Below are 20,857 nucleotides of genomic sequence, written 5' to 3'. Positions count from 1 at the left end.
CCAGATAGAGACTTCTACACAAGCATTGCTACTGTGAGAAGTGCGAGTCCTTTGCTTTTAAATTGCATGTATGAATTTTATTTTCACCCCTGTGAATAATATGGAATTGCCATCTTAGGTCCACTGTCCAGGTGCTGCAGTGCTGCACAGCTCTACCTCGTGTCCCCTACTCCAACCCAAAGCAGCAAACCCAGAGGCAAGCAGGCAACCTAACTAGTGTTGATCTCCCTCTCCCTGTGGAACACAAGGCAACACATCGCAAAAAGTGTGCCAGAAGTTTGACACAGTGATGGAAACACATCTCTCTTTGAAATTAGATTAACACAGATTTTATTTTATGTGGGTGAACAAAGAGTCACCAGGAAAAGAAAAATAATCAGTTGTTACTGATATGGAGTGAATCTGGAAAACCAGCCTAATGATGGAAGCTCCCTAGTGCATTAGCTTTTCTTTTTCCATGACCTGTGCAAATTCACCTATTTCCCATAAGATCAAACAAAAATTGAATAAAACCCTTGATCATAAGTTCATTTTCCTCTCTATTCTACTAGTCACATTCTTTTCTCCAGCAGGATACTGCACCAATGCAAAACTTGACTTATCAGACTCCTTTAATCTTCCTCAAAGAAACAAACCAAAAAACCCCACACCCTCAACTATTAAATAAAAAACCCCAAAGGCCTTCAGGACTCCCTGTAATCTAGCTACAGAAGCCCCTCTCCACACGGATGGGTAGGCAGGACTTAAATTCTGCTTTCTCCCTTCTGAGTCACGTATCAAAACCCAGCAGATTTGCCAAAGAGAGAAAAGAAACAACAAACCAGAAAACCTTACCAACCTCCTAGAGATGATACTCAGGAGACTGGGCTGACAGAATATTTCACAGCATCAGGTGGTCTCTACCCACCTCCCACAGATGTGGAAAACAGAACATCCCATTGCAATCACCAGTGTGACCTTGCACCCAAGGTGTGCCACAGACCCACCACAAGCTGATACATTGCTTGCTATAAACATATGCACAGCAATACTCCCCCCTGCTAAAAACATGTAGGTCTAACTCCCAGGCAAGTGATCAGGAATCCATCACATCCAAAGGGAGCTGTTTTAGCGAATAATTTATTCTGTTTAATAATTTGTGTGTTACAAGTAGCCCAGATTCATCTGGTTTCAACGTTTAGCTATTCAATCTCATTACACCTCCTCCTACTAAACTGAAGAGTTTTGTACTTTTTTCCCTCTATAGATATTTGCAAAATACAACTCATCCACTTCACTTGAAGCAAGCGTGCAAAGCTTTTTATTTAGGAAAAAAATAGTCTAACAGTAAAACAGGTTTTCCAACTGTAATCAATCTCTCAGCTTTCTGCAGGCACATAAGAATTGGGACTCTGTATTCCAGTAATGATCCTGTGCCATCATACACTGATAAACATCATATGCTACTAGAAGACACGTTTGGCTTTCGCGTCCAAAAACCATATCCATTCTTTTAGCAGTGCTGCAAGGCCTCTGTGTTTTGTTAGCTTTTTCCCATCACCCCAGCTCCCTTCCAATGTAAACTCTCTCCTGAATGTAGCAAGCCCTACCCTCTATATAATGTACAGAGTTGGACTGACCTGTGCTAACATTCAGACTACTCAAATAAGCCCACATCAAAAGGAAATTAACTCCCAGTGTGACAGAGGACGTATTCGCCATATCCCTGTTTTTCGGTGGAATTTTCAAATTTAGAAAGAAATAGCTTTGTTCAGTATAATTACCAGGGCCCGTGAAATAAAATTACCTCAGTTCTACCAACTAAAGGCTGTTATTTCTCCCTTCCCTTTCCACATTGCCTCATCACCCATCCATACTCACTACATTAATTCTCTATTTGCTGCATATATGTGGACATAAATACATGTGATGGAAGTCCCAGCATAGTCTGTTCCTCTCTGCAGAGAAGTACTGAACAGCACTGGGTGCATATCTGATGTCCTCTCAAGCAACAGTACACAACAGTTCAGCATACTGTTGTGTGCTGCTCCATTTTGAGCACTGGATACAGCATTTTTAGATGTGACCTCCACTTTCCCCCTACAGAAAAGCTTCATGAGTTAAAACATACCCTGGTTAAGTCAGTGCAGGATTGCAGTTTGTTGTTTTGTTGTTGTTGTTTTGGTGTTTGGTTGGTTTTTTTCTTTATGTAGTATCTAATAAAGCATCAGCAACATTAACATTAGGGTTATTAGTTTACTTAATATTATGATGTTCCATTAGACAAGGGATAATACAATTGTAGGCTGGAAATTAACTATGGAAACATGTTGATATGGTTATATGAAGCCATGAAACTTTTTCAAATGCAGAAGCACTGCATCTACAATACAGTTTAAACAAGTTAACTTATTTCAACTGCATATGCATAATAAACTTCTGCTCTATGCTGTCATATCAGATACTCATTCTTCCAAAGCAAAAATATTTGTTTTGTTTTTTTAAAATACAATAAGGCGTTTAATGACTATAAAAAAAATCCCTGTGGTTGAACTTGAGTCAGAACATAGTGCTGCTTCTGCTTTCAGCCCAAAAAAAGAGAATTTCTATCATCATTATTAAATAGCAGTAATATTTATAGACAAAAGTAGCAATTCAGTTGTACTACTTTCACTTTTCTAGAGTAAGTGCACTTCATCTTTTAGACAAATGGCACCAGCATTGCAGTGGTGTGCTGGAAAAGCAGCACAAAGGGGAGCAGGAGCAGAAGAATCTGAACCCATTGTCACAGCAGAGCCAGAGGTGGTGAAGTCAGCTGATGTTACAGCTTGTATGAGAGGATTCCCTTTATAAGCAAGGGTCTAGATGCCAGACCCAAGTGCTCAGTGCTGTTTTTCCCATATGGATCTATTCACAGAACAGGAATATAATGTAGACCTAAAGGTGTTCTCCTAGGCTAAACTTCAATAGAGCTTTAACTTCTTAACAAAGGTCAAAGAAATTTCAACACAACTCCTCAGGTTAGTGTTGCTTAAGTAAAACCTGTGCAGTCATTTGTTGAACACTAGCCCAACAGCAGAATTAATTACCAGAATTAATCACTAGCCACAAAGCCTTCCCTAGGATATTGGAACATATCTACCACGACTCATTTAAAAATGAAATGTTTCATTGGCCACACTAGTCCATCAGGAGAACACACCCTGACCATCATGTAGCTATTCCTAAATAATCAAGCTGAGGACTCACTTCTCTGAATAAGTGGGTTTGGGGTTTTTTTTAGTGCTTTGGCCTCCATCACAAAGTTAAAGCTACTTCCTCATTTCTGAGCATGCTAGTATCCAAGCAAGGGAGAGGCAGAACTTTCACTTCTCACCTGCTCACAGAAAGGTCACACCTCACTGTTAACAACTCAACTGAAATACAGCACGAAGCTCCAGCCATCTGAGACAATGGGAATCTTTCCTGTTCTCTGTGAGCTGGTTTCAAGCAAACCAAACCATTTTTGTAAGCCCACATCAAGCCTGTGGCAGAGGAGAACTGGAGCATGGACAAGACAGAGACGCTCCAAAGCTGGGAACAGGGCAGCAATGATCCCCCACTATGAAGAGTCCCTGCATCTTGGTGACATCAAGCAGCATGGATAAAGGCATCACTATACTTCTGGAAAAAATTCTTTGCTGTGAGGGTGGTGAGGCACTGGAAGGAGGTTGCCCATAGAGGCTATGGATGCCCTATCCTTGGAAGTGTCCAAGGCCAGGGTGAAAGGAGCTCTGAGCAACCTGGTCTAGTGGAAGCTATCCCTGCCCATGGCAGGGGGGTTCAAACTAGATGATCCCTAAGCTCCCATCCAACCCAAAACATTCTTTGATTCTGTGAAAACATAACTGTACTGTGCACATGCAGGTTAAAATGTTGCCAGTTGTAATTCTGCAGGCAAGGTGGCACATCGGCCTTTTTTTCAGCTTTTGAAGTATTTATCCAAACACCAAAGCAGGCTGAAAGACTACTTCTTGCAACTTCATATTTCTATTATAGGCTCCAGCCAGTCACTTGTCTTTTGTGGCTGCATGTATTTCCTATTTCAGAAAAGGACTATAGCAGTTCCTGGTTTGCCACATCTTCAAATAGAGAGTTCGCACAGCAGCTTCCTCTGCCCTCCATTACTCTGCATTGACGAACTCTTCCCCCTCAACCTCCTCAGAAACATGCTCAGCCACCTACAAAGCCAATTGACAGACACAAGGTAACAAAACGAAGGTTTTCCAAACCACATCCTTGATGACAGCCCATAGGACTTTCTGCTCCAAACCTAGGTTTCAATCCTCCCTTCTCCATCTGCACTTTCTATCTGTTTCAAAATAATGAGCAAACATTTCTCCAGCTTCACAAATCTGGCACATTTCACTTTCCTTGTCATTTAAGAGGTACTATTAATACCAAATAGTTTGTGTGTAAGAACACTGTGCACTTTTGTAAAGCTTTATTCAAAGCATCCTGTGATCTTCCACTGAAAGCATTAATTACTTTCACAGCACTTCTGAGATTTGTATTATAAATTGTCTCACACAGGTGGAAACTCTGAAGCTACAGTGACTTGCTGTTGGGCTGACCACCAGAAGTCCTCATGTCCTGCCTCCCTAAATTCTGTATTTCAGCATTTCTGGCCAACCCTTTCTCCAGCGCTTCCTGCCCTGCATCCAACTTTGGATGTCATCATCTTTTTGTTTCTCTATTACCACATCTATGCAGGTCTCTGGCAGAACTTCCCAGACATTTTCTTCCCCCCAAAAGATTTCCTGAAATTAAGTAATTAAATGATTAAGGAACGAGTTCATCACCTGCTAAGAAAACTACTTATACAAACCACATTCTCACCTACAGCAATCTGTATGGTTGTGTTTCTATGTCCCAGCCACATTGGCTGAACATGAAAAGCTCATGTTAACCCCTTCCAAATGAAAAGAATACTCTCAGGACCTGATCTTTAAAAATAATTTCTCTAGATCAGCAAGAGACTGCTAGTAAATATCACATAAGTCTCAATTTGTTTTAGATAGGAGAAAAGTAACATAGAAGGCCTATCTCTCACTTTCTACTATTCTTTAGCTACTATTCTACAATTAAATAAAAAAGTATTTCTTTAATAAGAAGTAAATATACACAACAAGCAATCAGAAAAGGATTAACACTTTAATATTACATCAACAGCTAAAAACATAAGCAAATAATTTTAAATTTAATCAGTAGTGAAAACAAAAGCCATGCATAAAAAAAAGGCAGCCTATGCAAATATGAACTTGTCTTGCATGACAGACAGCACAGGATCTCTAAACTGTATGTGACTCACTAGTGCCTAAAGAGTATTGCTTGCTTTGATTCTTGCACCAGGATCCATCAACATCTGGCCGTACAGTCATCTTTCTTGTTTTAATAAAAGCACTTTAATAACATAAGAGAATACCTTGTATTAACCACTGTCACCTGTGATTTTGCTGAGCAGTGGCCATTGCTACTTTCACTCAAACCTCATGTAATACCAAGTCTCACCAGAAACCAATGTCAGAATTTCAGATCATCCTACAGATGATACTTAACTACTGATCCTGCTGAAGTCTACATTAAACAATAGTTTTCACCTCCTTTTGTGTGTCAAATAATCAGAGCTACAAATAGTTTCAAGACTCACTCTTCATCAGGGTATTCAGAGCATGCCATCTTATTCCTTTCATTCCCTCACACCATGTCTGAAAACTGGAGAAGCAAGAACACAGCCTCATCTGGCTCCGACCCTCAAACCAGAAGTGAGGAACAACAGCTGCTCCCTGAGTCAGTGACACATGGAGCACACATTTAACAATAGCTAGAGAGATAATGCAGACATCTCTGGAGAGTTCTTCAACCACCTCTCTTGGTAGAAATGCCAAATTTTCTAGGCAGCATGGGCCATCCAAAAGATCATCAAAGGAAAAAGTTACACGGCAAGCTACACAGGCATATCCCAAGCACGTTTTTCAATCAGTGAAAGCTTGTTGCACATCCTCCTAGCATGGCGTCAAAAAGCTCTACTTCCACTGGGCTCTGTTAGTGGGATTGATGGTGTAACTAATTCAACTTCAGAGAATACTTGTAATGAAGACTTAATCATCCACCTCTCTTAAGGCTACAAAAGGGGATGATATTTTAAGCTGCAAGTCAGGAGAAGAAAGCAGAGAGAGAAAAAGGACAGGAGATAATTTGTTCTTCCAAGTTGTCTACTCAAGAAACCCAGAGGCAGTTTAAGTGGGATACAGTCAGGTCTACTCGTTTCCCTGTCTTTTAACAGCATAGACTAGGACAAGGGCCAGAGAGTGCACATTTTCCTTTGTAAAAGAAATACCATGCCATCATTAGAATAACACCTAGCAATGAACAGGATTAAAGTGACAACACTAGTATGTATTAGAGGTAAAATTCATCTGAACCTGTAACAGACCAGACAGAACATTTCCTGACCAGCAGAAGATGCCTTTGGTGGGAGGGTATCATCGCTCAAATCCCCCAGCCTTCTCACACTGCCCCCTAAGGAGGTTACTCGAGTACGACATCTCAGTGAAAGTAAAAGTCTTGACCTTTTTAATCTCCATGAGCTGTGTTCAAACACTACACTCACAGGCAACTGTTGGAATAAATCATGAAAGCAGTATACTGTGAGGGCTCACCATCTGAAAGCAGAAGGGCAATAAAGCACAAAAGCCTACCTTCCTCCTGATAAAATGGAGGAGGAAAAACAGACCCAACCCTGCTGGCACACTTTGCAGTCAAATTCCTTTTGACAATTTATGAACTTTTTTTTCTTCCTCCTGTTTAAAAAAATTACTTCAGCAGTATAAAAGTTGGCAACATAGCTATCTCAGAAGAAAGTTGCTCTATTCCTTATTGGTAAGCAGTGCACACACACACACACAAAACCCCACACCCACAGGAAATTGAGAACTATTCATTTAGTTTTAGCCAAGTCTTTGTGAGACTGTACCTTTTGACTATTAGTTGATGGTAAACGTGCAACTGTCTGGTACTTAATCTCATATAAAAACTAGACCAAAAAACCCTATCAATATTAAATTTAACCTTCAAAAAAGAACACAAGTGGTATGAATGCAATCGTCTGGAAAAATGCTACTTAGCAAAAACAAAACAACTACTCCCCCACATACATGCAATATTTAAAAGAAAGAATTCAAAGCTGTAATTATGTTCACACAAACCTAAACTGCAGGGTACAAGAAGTTCAGTGATACAAAATCCTGTGTTATTTGTAATGACACCATGTACTACTTCTTATTTTTTTCTTGGCATTTTGGGGGCCTAATGGGATGCTGTCCATAGCCATTACCAGGGATCAGAAAGAAAAAATGAAATCAGTTCTTCTCATCTGTACAGAACATGAAACCTGGAGCAATGATAAAAAAAATTATTAAGGCTACTTTCTGGTAAAGTGTATTTTTAGCTAGGTATAGTTTGTCAGAGCACCAGCTGGTTTTAATACAGCCATAACACAAAATTACAAACTTCTAGGAATTAAAAAAAAAAAAAAAAAAAAGAATAAAGAACTCTGAGAGATACCCTTGGGGAACTGCATTTGGGAAGGCAGCAATCCTGTAAAAAATGACTAAGGGTCACAGCAGGCACCATCTAGACACTAAATTTCCTGCACAAATCTGCAGCTAAGCGAGGAAACATAACCTCTGGATGGGTAAGAGCAAGGCAGGGAGGAAAAGTGTTATCTAAGAAACAGTAACAACAAGGGCAACATGCTTTTCTGGTCCATTCACTTTGGAAAAGAAAATACCAAAAGAACAGTGAAAGATTGAGAGAATACATCTTATATCAAGTGTTTAAACAGTCTGAATATTTGGCTTATCCAAGAGGATAATGGTTATCAGTGACTTACCAACAAAATGGCTAAATGTCTCTACCAAAATTTACTCAGAAGATAAAGAATACATTAGCCAAAACTAGGTCCCCAAAAGATGCTTCTGGTCAGATGAAAAGGTTTTGAAGAATTCAGAATTAATCTTCTCTGCCTCACTGTACATAATTACATTTGATTGATATAATGCGTAGTGTGCTCAGAAATTCACTGACAGCAAGCTGGCTAAATGCAGTTTCTCCAAGAACCACTTTCTATCTTGTCAAGCTGACTAAAATCTTGTGCAATTCCTTTGGCATTTCCATCTTTCCCACTTTGCAGCAGTGCCATCCATTCAGAAATACAGACCTCTGCATTCAGGTAACTCCAACAAGCATGGCTCTTGGAGCACAACTCTTCAGAAGCACCTGCTGCTCCCCACGCACCATCAGAATATTAAAATCAAAGTTCATTTGTCTTCAAAGTCCTCCATGGCCTCCATTCAGGGTATTCAAGGCTTTTGCCAGAGCTCCAGGACAGACAGCCATCTACTGTTCTGTTGCTCTACCTAATGTTAATTGGTGCTGGAGATTCAAATTTTTCTGTGCATAAACGAGGCACATGAAGTGATTTCCAAGCATGGAAATGGCAGATTTGAGAAACAAAGTTTATGAAATCCATATATGTCTCCACTTTTTAACTTAATGACAGCAACTTGTATTTAACAAAAGCACCATGCATTATACTATATCCAGGTACTGTACTACATACCTCCATGGATACAGAGAAAAAAATATGGGACAGGCCTCCTACTGTCATTTATAGTCAGGAAAGGACATCTCTGTAAGGTAACACCAGAAGTTACGGACTTGCTATAGAAATCACTGAGTGAGAGTTCATGATCGGCTCTAGCAGGGCAGGATGAACAGACACCAGAGGCTCATTTTGGGGACTGAAGCCTTTGAATGTACTTCAAATACTATGTTTTCTAAAACTGAAGCCCATTTTTTGGGGTTTATGAAGTCCACAAGTCACAGGAGCCCTGGCTACTGTCTGAGCATCACGAGGGCCACCAGAGAGTGAACAAGAGTCCCACCCAGTGTGCTTGGCTGCCTGGGCAGCAGACAGGCACCCAGCAGGAGCACTGAGAGCTGCCTGCCCCTTACAGCCCCAGCATCCCACTGGGTGGAATATGGATTCCTCTCAGCTCCTTCAATCCTTCCTCTCTTCCACTTGGAGCAGGAAGTTACCACCTCCAGCTGGAGGCCACTCATGAACCCAAAGAGAACATTTTTTGTGGGAGATTAACAGTAAACTAGCTTTGGGTGTTCTCTGAGCTCTCTCTGGGTACCTTAACTAATATTCTCCTTTAATTTAAATATCTAGGGGGGGGGTTTAAATTAAATTTAATCTCATGTATGAATTTTGAAATTTTTCACTCAGCCCCCCTCCCCCCAAAATATTATTTTTGGACTTGTTTATTTTCTATATTTTTTAAAAACCATCAAGTTACTAGCACGTCTGAAGTTGGCAGCCAAGTCTGAGCTTGGAAACTGCACAACCTTCACACGGAACAGGTTTCAGAGAAAAAATCAGAATATTTCTGTGTCTCACTACACCAGTAACAAACCCTTAACCTCACTGCTAGGAGCCTCAACTAAAATTTTCCTTTTAACTCTTATCTGGCACTCTGTCTTTAATTTAGGAAAGGTCTGATATGAAGAATGGACAGTCAAGAGGGAGATGCAGAGAGAAAGGAAAAGAGGAAGAGAAGGGCCAAGTGGTAGCAGTGGTTGGCACTTTGGTATTGAGAGTCAATTGGATCCATTTCATCAACTGACAGGAAAAAAAGGAAAAAACAAAACGAAACAAAATAGTCCCTACAATATGTAATGTTCTTCAAGCCAGGCTTAAAAAAAGCACAGAAGGTTGTCCATACCAAGGGTAACAATACATGGCAGGACCTTGACATCTGAAGAAGAATAATTAATCATTTCACTGGTAAGTATCATCCTCTTTTTACTGAACGGGGAGCTGACTCAAAGACAACCAAGGGAGTTGCCCAAAACCACAACACCAGTCATTAGCAGAGCTGCAGTTGGAAGTTTCTGGCTGCCAGCGCTATTTTCAATCACCTAAAATTGGCAGCCAGTCCACAGCCACAGAGCTGGTACCCTGTGTGCCCCCAAGGGGAGGGTCACCTGCTCCCCACTCCCCATCTGCCAGCTCCAGTCACACCACCATCATCAGAGAAGGATGAAAGGAGGGTGTGTCCAGCCAGGGTGGTGGGCTCAGGGATGAGCACCAGCAGCAATGCTCCCGTCACCCCATAGTCCTGCTGCAGTGGGTGCCCACCCTGAAGGGGCAGCTGTAACCCCAGGAGCTGCCCTGACACCCCCTTGTGCCTGTGCTCCCCCTGAAGCCCAGAGAACTTAGGTCGGAAAAATAACCCCAGGGAGAAGTCTAAGCCAGTGGTTGTGGCCAGGTTCAGTACCCTGCCCTGGCTCACTGGGGGGAGTGGAAGACAAGCAGCAAGCACCTCAGCTACACCTCATCTTCATGCTTTACGCACCGCAAGGGGAGCTGCAGATCACTTCTCAAGCAGAAGCTGAAATGGCTCTTTCCATCTCATCCCTATAGCTTTAATGGGCATTTTATAGTACTGATTTCAGTTTCTCTTAATTGCTTAGTCAAGAGTGCAAAGTTACTTACATCTTACAGAGCCAGCCAAGCTCACAACAAGGATATTCCAAAGCCAAAGGTAGTCCTTTTTGTAAGGGTAGGTGGAAAAGTATTAAATTGGTGAATTTTTCATCTTAATTTTTACAGAAGCCACACGATTCTTGTAACAAGCAGCTTCAGAAATCCAGTGTGACAGAGATGGGGAGGGGGAAGTGAGTATCCTACATTTACACTAAAAGCAGAACCACAGAAGTCTGGTTTTTTTGTAGCATAATTAGTCTTAATTTATATATAAAATTACATCTAGGTCTCTGTTATATTAGATGAATATACTTCCCTCGTTTCTATATTCTGCCTGATACCTGCCTGTACTGAGTTCTCCAGACATTCCTTCCAACTCACTTGATCCTTTGAAGCTGACAGCTATCTATGAATTCAGGCACTAAAGTAATTTATTCTTTTAGAAGTGTTAAGCATTTAAAACTTGCAACATCAGATTGTGCAAATATTCAAATTTTCTGGAAGAAAAAGAAAAGGAAAAAGCATTTACCTTGATGTCTACATTTATGTATATATTCTCCCCCTACACACTCTTATCTAGAGGCTTTTCCTCATGCATGATATTTCCCATTTCTCTCCCTGTGCTTTCCAGGTACTTTCCACATATTGTGACATAACAGCTAAACAACACAAGAAAAGAAACTCAAATTACCTGTTACCGTTTTATTCTAATTACCTTTCTTATTGTGAAAGTTTTCCTAAGATGGCTTCTGCAGAGACAAAAATATTCACAGGTAATGTCAAAGGAAATTATTAAACTCATACCACAATGTACCAGTTGGGACAGAAATAATTGCTGGACTTTGCATCTATTTGGTCTCATCACAACCAGGCGTTACTCCCAGTAAACAAGACAAACACACCCAAAATGAAAAAAAAACCCAAAACCCACACAAACACTTCAGCGAGTTACTGTGGTTCTGCATGTGTAAAATCGGGGGTTTCACTGCCAAGACTCGTTAGAAAAGAACGACCAGAAAATGTTTGCAAAACAGATTACTATTATGAAGGGCATTAACAGCTATTAATAATAGAATATACATCAACCTACTGCTTTTTAGATAGTCAATATTAATTGGCAGCCTAATTTGGAACTGTTAAGACAAGAGACCTTGCAGACACCATTTGTCAGGTCTAAGCTAATGGTGGGTGAAAATAACCCTGATAACAGTTACTTCCTTGTCATTTCCTTTCAAAAATGACACAATGCTGTTTCAGCGATTAAAGTAATTTTTATCTCATAAACGTACCTCTGAAAATAGATTAGGCCTTATAGAATGATTTTGTATTTATGACCTGAGCTGTCGGGCAGACCTCATGCGAAACTGGACTTGCTATTCACAAGTGCTCTGAGTTGCTCGGAAGGAAGCAAGATAAAGGCACAGGGAAATACGGGGGAAGGAAAAGAAAATATTGGGTGAGAGGTCTGGCACCTATCAACATTGTTGCAAGCTTGCCAAGTCTCATAATTTCATCACTAGGCTTCAGGAATATTAAAAGAGCTATTATTCATTTTTTTTATTCTACTCCATCACATAATCAGTAGAACAGATGCCAAAAGCCAGACATTATAAGGAAGTCACCATGGCTGGCATTAAAACCAGATTATTTCTGCACAGACTGGACCATCTATTGTTGTTTTAAATGGGATCTAAACCCCTTTAATTGCAATGGCAGCAAGAAACATGGGAGTGCTTCAGACTGATTCCTCCAGAAGAAGAAACAGAAGGGAATGGGTCAGGAAATATCCACGAAAACTGTAAGCAACCAAGGGAAAACATTGATAGGAGGCACAGTCAAGACCTGAGGGCATGTTTGGGGCAGAATCCAGATGACTGTCTGCAAGGATGAAAACCTAAATGGAAATGGGGAGAAGAAATGCAGAAAGGAAGCAAAAGGTTAAAAAGTTAAATAAACGAACTATCGCTGATGACCGCTTTAGTAGTTAGAGATAGCTGAAAGAATGAGTGACACCTGCAGCCTTGAGAAGGAACATGACCGGGACAGACACTTCTTGCAACACAGGAGGACCAGGAGTGGAACAGTAGCATTTCTCCAGCCCAGGCTGCTGGGAAAGGATAAACAAAGCCCTCTCAGAGAAAGGAGAGCAAGATACACCCATTCGTGGCTCAGAATTTAATTTTACACTGAGAAGGTATGACACAAAATGAGGATAGAATATTTCCTTCTAGAGGTGAAAGACAAGAGCCAGTGGGAAGTGCTACTTCTTCATCACGGAATCTCACTTTAAAACCAGTCCAGTTGCTGGGACCTAGCTGACAATTTGCACGTGCCTGGGGCTGGCAATAAAGCAGTGGTGAGAGGAGGTGTCACAGCCTCAAGCTGCAGAACTTGCTAGAAACAGAGCCTCCTCTGTGGTTGTTTAAGGAGGAAAGGGGAGAGTGAGCTTGCACTGGCAGAGACAGTACAACAGCAATCAGCTGCTGTGCCACAAGAGCTGCCCTTGCTATAGCACACAGATTTATCAATATTTACTCCACAGAAGAGAGCAGTACATAAAATTAAACACTGTAATATATGTACACTATAAAATACTTATATAATACATGAGATTAATGTCTTCAGGAAATACTAGCAGCTGAATGACTGTGACTAAACTGTTGTCTCACCAAATTGTCCTGTCCCAATTGCTGACGCACACCGAAGCCCCCAGCATTGCTTTGACACTGGACAGACTTCTCAGTGAACTGAATCTGAACAAAGCAGCCTGAACACGAGCACTTCTACCTGTCTCATTCTGGCTGTGCTTCTTTTCAACAAGAGCACACGCACGCTGGTGCCAATGCCACAGCGGGCACTGCTCAGTCTGCAGCCACAGTATTGCCACTGGCACAGTGTGATGGGGTGGTGCAGAGGGGTGCCAGTGCATGTTGGGCTGAAAGCTCTAAGAAGTCCTGAAAACAATTTTAATTACCCGTTCTTGGAGTACAGGAGGACTGGTTGGAACACGTGCAGGTGAAGCAGCTTGTTTACATAACAAACTGAGGTATGCATGCGAGGTGCTTTGTGTAACAGTGCTGCAGACTGCAAGCTCTCACCTGGAGAGCTGTGTGCTACCAACTATACACACCAGACCACCTTCGTGTAGAGAGAAAGCCTTTAGATAAAATATTCATAACACAATCCAACAGTGGCATGAAAGAGGGTGGTTTGAATGGACAAAATGTCTAACACTTGCAAAAAAAAAAAACCAGGCAGCCACCAAGTCTTTGATTCTTACATACTCCACACAGTGCCAAGAGCCATTCAAAGTTTTCAGTTCTCGCTTGAGCAGCCACCCTCCAAAGGCCAACTCTACTTGGAAATTAAAACTTAAATGAAAAAAAACCAAAAACCAAACTGACAAACCAAAAAACCTCAAGAGCATCTACACGACCTAAATGTCTGAATCCAAGGAAAAAGTCATGTAGTTCAGATCCTCATACAATGGCAGCACACATTTAGCTGTTTCCATGACACTTTCCAACCAAGAGCCAAAAAGAACAATAGGGATTTCTGAAGCCTGTAAATGGTACAGAACTCAAGAAGAAGTGGGAGACAAAAATGAAACACACAAGTGATAGAGCTAGATAGTTGCAGTGTGGATTGTACACTGAAAGACAGTGACAACCCCTAGGTAATAATATTACTTTTGTGATTGGCTGTTTGTTGTTTGAATATGGTTCTCCCAACACTTAAAGAGTTTTAGAGACATCTACTCCTCTCTAACAGTGGAAACCTCGTAAGCAGAAACTGAAAGGAAAAAAGTATCCATCTAAACACTGCCTTTTAAAAATACTATTAAAAATTAATTTTAAAAGATCAGCAAACTTGCAGCTTCCTTCAGCACATTAGTGACAGCAAATATTAATTTCAAATTCAAATCTAGAGCATTTCTATTAATATATGCTCTGTCCTAATAAAAAACAGTCCAAATTTAAAAGTACTGCAACAAGAAAAACAAGTTTTAAAGTGTAGAAGTTAAAACAGTTTGAAGATCTTTTGAACTTTTAAATATCAGGGGTGGGGATGTGGTGGGAGGCAATATACCAAAACTAAAGAAAAACTTCTCCACACCCTCTGTTACTTTAAAAAAAAAGCTGTAAAATAATAGCATGACTATCTTGCTAACCCCTATGCCTGAAAGGGTGTAAGTTTTGTCTTCTGGTCTTTGTGCATCAGTTCACCAGGAGAAAGGACTGGGTCAGAAGCTGTATAGAACAGAGATGGTCTCTGCTCAGAGGCTTAGAGGCAGATTTAACTTAAAAATAATTATTGCAATTATTTGCGGGGTTCTACCAGGGAAAAAAATATTATCCTCAACCCAAGAAACCAACTAGTGTGACAGTTTTGTGTAAGAACATGTTTATCTTACCCTCTCTCTTACCTTATCAGACACATCTCCTCGTCCTATTCAAAATACAGCAAGACATGAAATTCCATCTGCAACAAAAGGAAAAGTCCATTAATACCTCCTGATAACCTTACAACAAAAGTCTAATAGCCAGTTCAAGAAAAAAAAAACCTTAAACTTCTCTTGCCATTCCAGTATAATCTACACCCCAGGCAAGTCGCTCTCCCATTTGTGGCAATCTGGGAAGTGTGGATAATAAAGGTGTTAAAGATACTGTAACATGCCCTGTAAGAAACATGCTCTTCCTCCTCTGCCAGGGCTAACAGAGGTGGCCAAAGCATACAGGTTGTCCTGCAGAGTCATAAGTAAGTCTGCAGCATCCTCTCATTAAATTAAATGAGCATCAAATTACATAATGTGAACAGTTGTAAAATGAGACCAATGGTAATGGCTAGAAATAATCCCAGCGGTGTCATACATCGTAGAGACAATTTTCCATCAGACCATCAAACCTGGGTAAGCAGCGCTTTTTATCTCCAGGCCAAGAAACTGTCAGCATGCAGCCTCTCTTAAAAACAGTAAAGCATGCAAGAAACGGATGGAACAAAACTCTCATGCTCAAGTTTAAATGATGCCTACCCCGAAAAAGTATATTTAATTTCCTAACTCCTTTACAGACCAACCTTCCAAAGCAACCAAGGTGTTTTTATAATATAGGTAAACATAACACAGCCTGGCATTCTTGGGATCAGACGAAAGAATACCACACACCTAGCCAACAAATTTGCAACCTTAAAATTGTCAATAAAATTTACAGTCAGGATGGACTCAGGCTTGAACAAACACTTTGCCACAGCACTACTAAGAAAAGACGACATGACCTGCAATCCAGCCAGCCCATGAGTCACTAGGGCAGAAGAGAGACCTCCCATCTGGCAACCTGAAAAGTTCTAAGCGTCTGCCTAGAGTAAGAACTGTGAATGAAGGACCTAAAAAACCAGCCAAACCAATCCCTTCACACTCTTCTAGCGCTTTCAGCGTCCTGCCCACGAAGCCCAGAAGCCTCTGAGTCCAGTGCCAGGCTGGAAAAGGTCAGAAATGTGCAGTGGTGAAACGGCAGACAAGAGAATACTATTAAATAAACAACCAATGCTTAATTTTTCAATCCAGGCACCTGGGGGGAGATACAACAGGAATGAAAGGATTTGAAGCAAACAGTTTTCATGTTTGCCTACCTCTTCTGTAGTGATTCTGCTGAAGGTAAATCCCTGTGCCTAAAGTACAAAACCAGGTGCACCCTCACTTGGTTTCCTTTGAGCACCGAGCAGCCATGATGCCAAAAGACCCCAGCAGAAATGCACAGGTGCTCAGTGCCACAGAGAGGTGACATCCTTCACCACGCTGCACTGCCATTTCCCCACTGGCAAAATGGGGATGGCAGCATGTGGGTCCCCAGCTGGGGTCCAAATTGCCAGCTCTCGGGTGCTTCCTTTTTCCCCTAAGTGTACACTAGTACACACTAAGTGCTAAAAAATAAACTGTTCATCCTGTAAATACCATTTTCTCAGATTCTACTGATGATCGTTATTTTTTTTGGCATTACCAGAATAATGTGACAATGCAGATACACTGCTAAGGGGTTTGGGGTTTTTTTTCAATTTGTTTGGTTAGTTTTTTGGTTTTTTTCCTTAGGAAGAAAAGATCTGTCCATGTTACAGACAGATTTGAACAAAAGAGAGCCACTGACCAAGAGCCCACTTCAGTATCCCTACCCTCCTATTCCCCTGCCAACCCAGTAAAATTCCTCAGAGCACAACCTCTTCCTGGCTATTTTCAGAGTAACTGTAGCAATCATACAAGAACAATGGGGAAGTTTGTTTTACTCAAAGAGTAAATGTTTTGCAGCTTCCAATGTAAATATTTTAATTAATGGATTTTTTTAACTCTCTACTGCCTTACTTGTTTTCACATTCACACAGAGCTATCAAGCCAGAAGCAGCATTCAACTGCCGTAACACAAAGGAGAGAAATACAACATAAAAACCCAACATGCTGACTTCAGAAAAAGCACCTTCATAACTAAGTCAAAACTCAGTGGGCATTTGCTGGGGAAGATCTGTCATAAGAATTTAACAGAAGCAAGTTTGCTCTTGTCCTGTGTCCAGCCAAGTGCCCGTGTTAGTTCCCATCAAGACTGTGTGCCTATTTTCGTAGCCAGCTTGTGGAAAACCACAACCCAATGTATTTCTGAAACAGCATTATGCCCAATGACCAGGCTACAAGGAAAAAGTGACTTATCTCTTTGTGTCAAACATCAATATGGTAGCTCTTAAGCACCCATCACTGTGCATCCACTGCACAGAAATGCTCAAATCTCCTCTTAATAATCCATAAACCGAGTGTTGAAGCTTCTGAGGGCAGGATGGGACTCGGATTCACTCCCTCTAGGCCAGACTGTTTTGGTACTACAGAAAGTGGCTGGACTGAGACGCCAAGCCATCCTGCACATGCTCCTCTGATGGTTTCTGGATCCAGGAGCATCCCAGGTACAGGCAGCTCTTTCTCTTTGAACAGTGCCTCTCACAAAAGAAACCATCCTCCTCCTCTGCCCCCAGACACGGGGATAAAGTTTGGATGCAATATCAGCAGATGGCTGGCATTCAAGACTTTTTTAAATTTTCAAATGAAGTAGGACACAGATGGTGACGTTCCTGCTTTCCCAAAGCCTGGAACATGAACGTAGACCTGTCTGAGCTGGGAAGCTCAAACCCATAGTATGTTTCTGGAGAGCTGTAGAAATTACTGCACAGACCAGTTTAGCCTGAACCAGTCTGACACGTGGCAGTGTTTCCCTTTCCCTGCTTTTATCTGAATGGGAGGTTTTGTTCCTCTTGTACTGACCTCACCACACTCGATGCCTGTTAGCAACATCCTTCCAGAAGTTCAAACAAGCTCTGTAGAAATTCCCTGCCACTGTAAGCAATACACATGCTACCCCAGGCAAAATCCTCACCGTATCTTTCAAAAAATTACCACATCTGTATTCTTCCACCACCTCACGCAAGAAGCTGGTTGCCCGGTTGTAAGGCTTCCCAGATTCTGTGATTCTTGCAACCACCATCCACACTGGCAGCTCCATCACCTCCAGGCCACCATGGCGGTGGCACTTGGCTCATCACATCCCACCAGGCAGTGGCTAGCACCGGGAACAATGGGAAGAGGCCTACTGCCCTCTTTCCTGCAGGAACTAACTGAAGAAGGAGCAAGACCTCCCAACTGCATTTCATTGAGAACGAACCTTCCAAAGTCCTAAATTAGCAAATGCTGACTGTCAACCACTCCCCATTTAGGATGGGGAGCAGTAGGGGAAAGAATATCTGGCTCTTACTTGAGAGAGAGTCTTTAATTTGGCAGTAGCAGAAGATGCTGGGGACAATGAGGCCATTGTTGCTCCTGCACAGGCAGGCTGAGGCTGGTGTTGTGCAGAATGAAGCACGAGCAAGCAGATCCATCACCCCTCATGGTGTGCACCCACCATGGTACTTGACTCCTAGGTAGGTAAATGGGTACCAAAGGACAATGCCAGCTGAGAGCTCCCCTTGCAGCAGGGTCACTCAGAAAGATGTGTTTGCAAAACCCTTCCTTGCCCCTGACAAGGCCACAAAGTGAAAGTAAAACTCCTCATCTTACATGTGAGTGTTACCAAGCATTGCTATGTACTGATACTGCAGACGTTCATACAGTATCAACTTCAGCTTCCATACCAGAAATGACTTTCCTTAAAAAAAACCCAAAAAATAAACAAACCCCCCCCATCATTTCTTTCCCCATATTCCCCATCTGATTTTCTGGCTATATATGCAACATTAAAACAGAGAGTAAGGATCAAAGAAGTATCTCTGCTTGGAACAGACTTTTCAAAGTGTGTCAAAACACACTTTTCATGGAAGACCCAAGTGAGGAGGCACTTTCCACGAAGCCCTCAGTGTGCACGGACTGTGGAAAAGGAGATCTCTGAGCAAGCGAGCAACCTACGGCTTATGCCAGTCCTCCCACCTTCCTCTCTGGCCTCTTTTAGGGAGCCACTGCACTTGACTTCCTCATATGCCTATTTAATCAGCAATGTGAAACTTGCACAACCTTACCGGTGTCTCTGTGGTCTTCCCATCAGGGCAATGAGTAGAAATGCACCCCAAAGGAGCGGAACACTCATAAGTCTCCCATGCCCACGGGATGGAAAAGCGAGCGAGGAGAACAGATGAATGTTAATCTCTCCTCCTTGCCGCCAGCAGCAGTCTGTACTCTCCCACGCAGACGAGAGGGAGGCTGTACAATTTGTTGAGGCCAAACTGTCTGGAAAAATGCAAGGAGAGAAAACTGATGGCAGATTCTCTTCTCTATCTCTTCTCTTACTGTAGGGAAAGTGAAAGTCAGTCATAGAGTTGCTGATAGAACATGAGACCACAGGGTCTTTAAGGGACTGCTTTTATGCAAACCGCAGCGCTGGGCTGTGCAGGACTCTTATCAGTTCAACATATTCGCTGCCTAAAATATTCTGCTCGCACATTGCTTGCACTCCAACTTCTTATGGGAAATACTTTCATTGGCAGATTAAGCTTTTTGTCTGGTCATAGGAACACAAAAATGACCCGACACCACTCCATTACGGATGTTAATTCACAAATGTAGGACTTCTCTCTAGCCTGCATGACTCCAAACACCTACTTCCTACCCACAAGTAGGTAGCCAAAAAGCACATGAAATACCAAGCTTGGAGCAGTTGCCACCACAGACACTTCTTTAACTGATCTGTGCCTCAAAGGTGCCTGTCAGCACACAGTGCTGTACATGTGCCAAACGAGAGCATGGGGAAGAAGCTCCAAGCAGGAAACAGAAGCTTGTCTTAGATTAGCACAGCTCACTCAAGTGTAGTGCTATGCTCAGATTTGGTTTTGATTTGCAAACCTTGCTGTCATTGGCTAAGAGGATGTTTGAAGTTTTGTTAAAATAGGCAAAAAACAAAAGCCAGAAAGCTGAAACAAACACACAAATGAAGTTACCTTGGCAGCAGCAGGCACCTTTAAAACCTATGCGATATGAACATTTCTCAAACCCCATTTTACAGCTTGCTTTTCCATCTCCCGTTCCAGCTGAAGGCAGCCTCTTGGATGGGCACCTCCCATGTCTCCAGCACACCATATTCAAAAAGACACAGCAGAGAGAGCAAAAGGAGAGTCTCTCTGCTGCAGCACTTTTAGACATCATCAGTCACCTCTGATCTTTACTGAGAATCCCTCCCCATCAACCCCAAATCCATACTACAAGTTTTTTGCCTGTTGAGATGTCTTAGAAATAAGCCAAGCCCAAGACCAACTTGGCTCCAAGGAACTTTTAAATGGTACTCTGGTGAGCCGGTGGTATGTTTCCAGTTCTCACTGCTAATTCCAGAATTAAGAGTCCTGGAGTCACCATATTGCCTGAAGACAGTAGATCCTATCCTCAAACACATGTACCAGTACTGCAGACGTGATTTTGATTACATTAATATCTGTCCAGCAGAAACCACTCCAGAGGAACCACTTGCTTACTCTAGCTCACAACAATCACTGTAGCAGAGACGTACTGCAACCAGTACCTTGATCAAGGGCAAGGGGAAAGTTCTTTGGATAACCTAGAGAAGCAATCTGAACCTTTAAAGGCAAAACTTGAGTGAAGAACGAGAAGGGAAGAAAATCCACTAGTTAATGTTAGCATTTATTAATGTTTAGCCTGCAACTGTGGATAAACAGAGAAGAATCTCTCTGCCTGTGCACATATTTAAGACTGTTTACACATGAAGTCCAAAAGGATGTCCTCATTTTATAAATAATTTGATCTGATGACTACATCAG

At 41.8% G+C, this 20,857-nt stretch overlaps 1 protein-coding gene across 1 annotated transcript in view; it reads right to left on the bottom strand.

Moving 5' to 3' along the window:
* Positions 1 to 20,857, bottom strand: part of TRERF1 (transcriptional regulating factor 1) — an 89,057-nt gene that overhangs the window by 57,503 nt on the left and 10,697 nt on the right. The window contains 1 exon segment of the mRNA XM_032102888.1: positions 15,000 to 15,055. The gene's annotated coding sequence lies outside the window, so the exon portion shown is untranslated.

Source organism: Corvus moneduloides, chromosome 3 (genome assembly GCF_009650955.1).
Source record: "Corvus moneduloides isolate bCorMon1 chromosome 3, bCorMon1.pri, whole genome shotgun sequence".
In the NCBI taxonomy this organism is placed as follows: Eukaryota; Metazoa; Chordata; class Aves; order Passeriformes; family Corvidae; genus Corvus; species Corvus moneduloides.
Note: the sequence above shows the minus strand (reverse complement) of the source record. Positions and strands in the feature narration are given on the sequence as shown.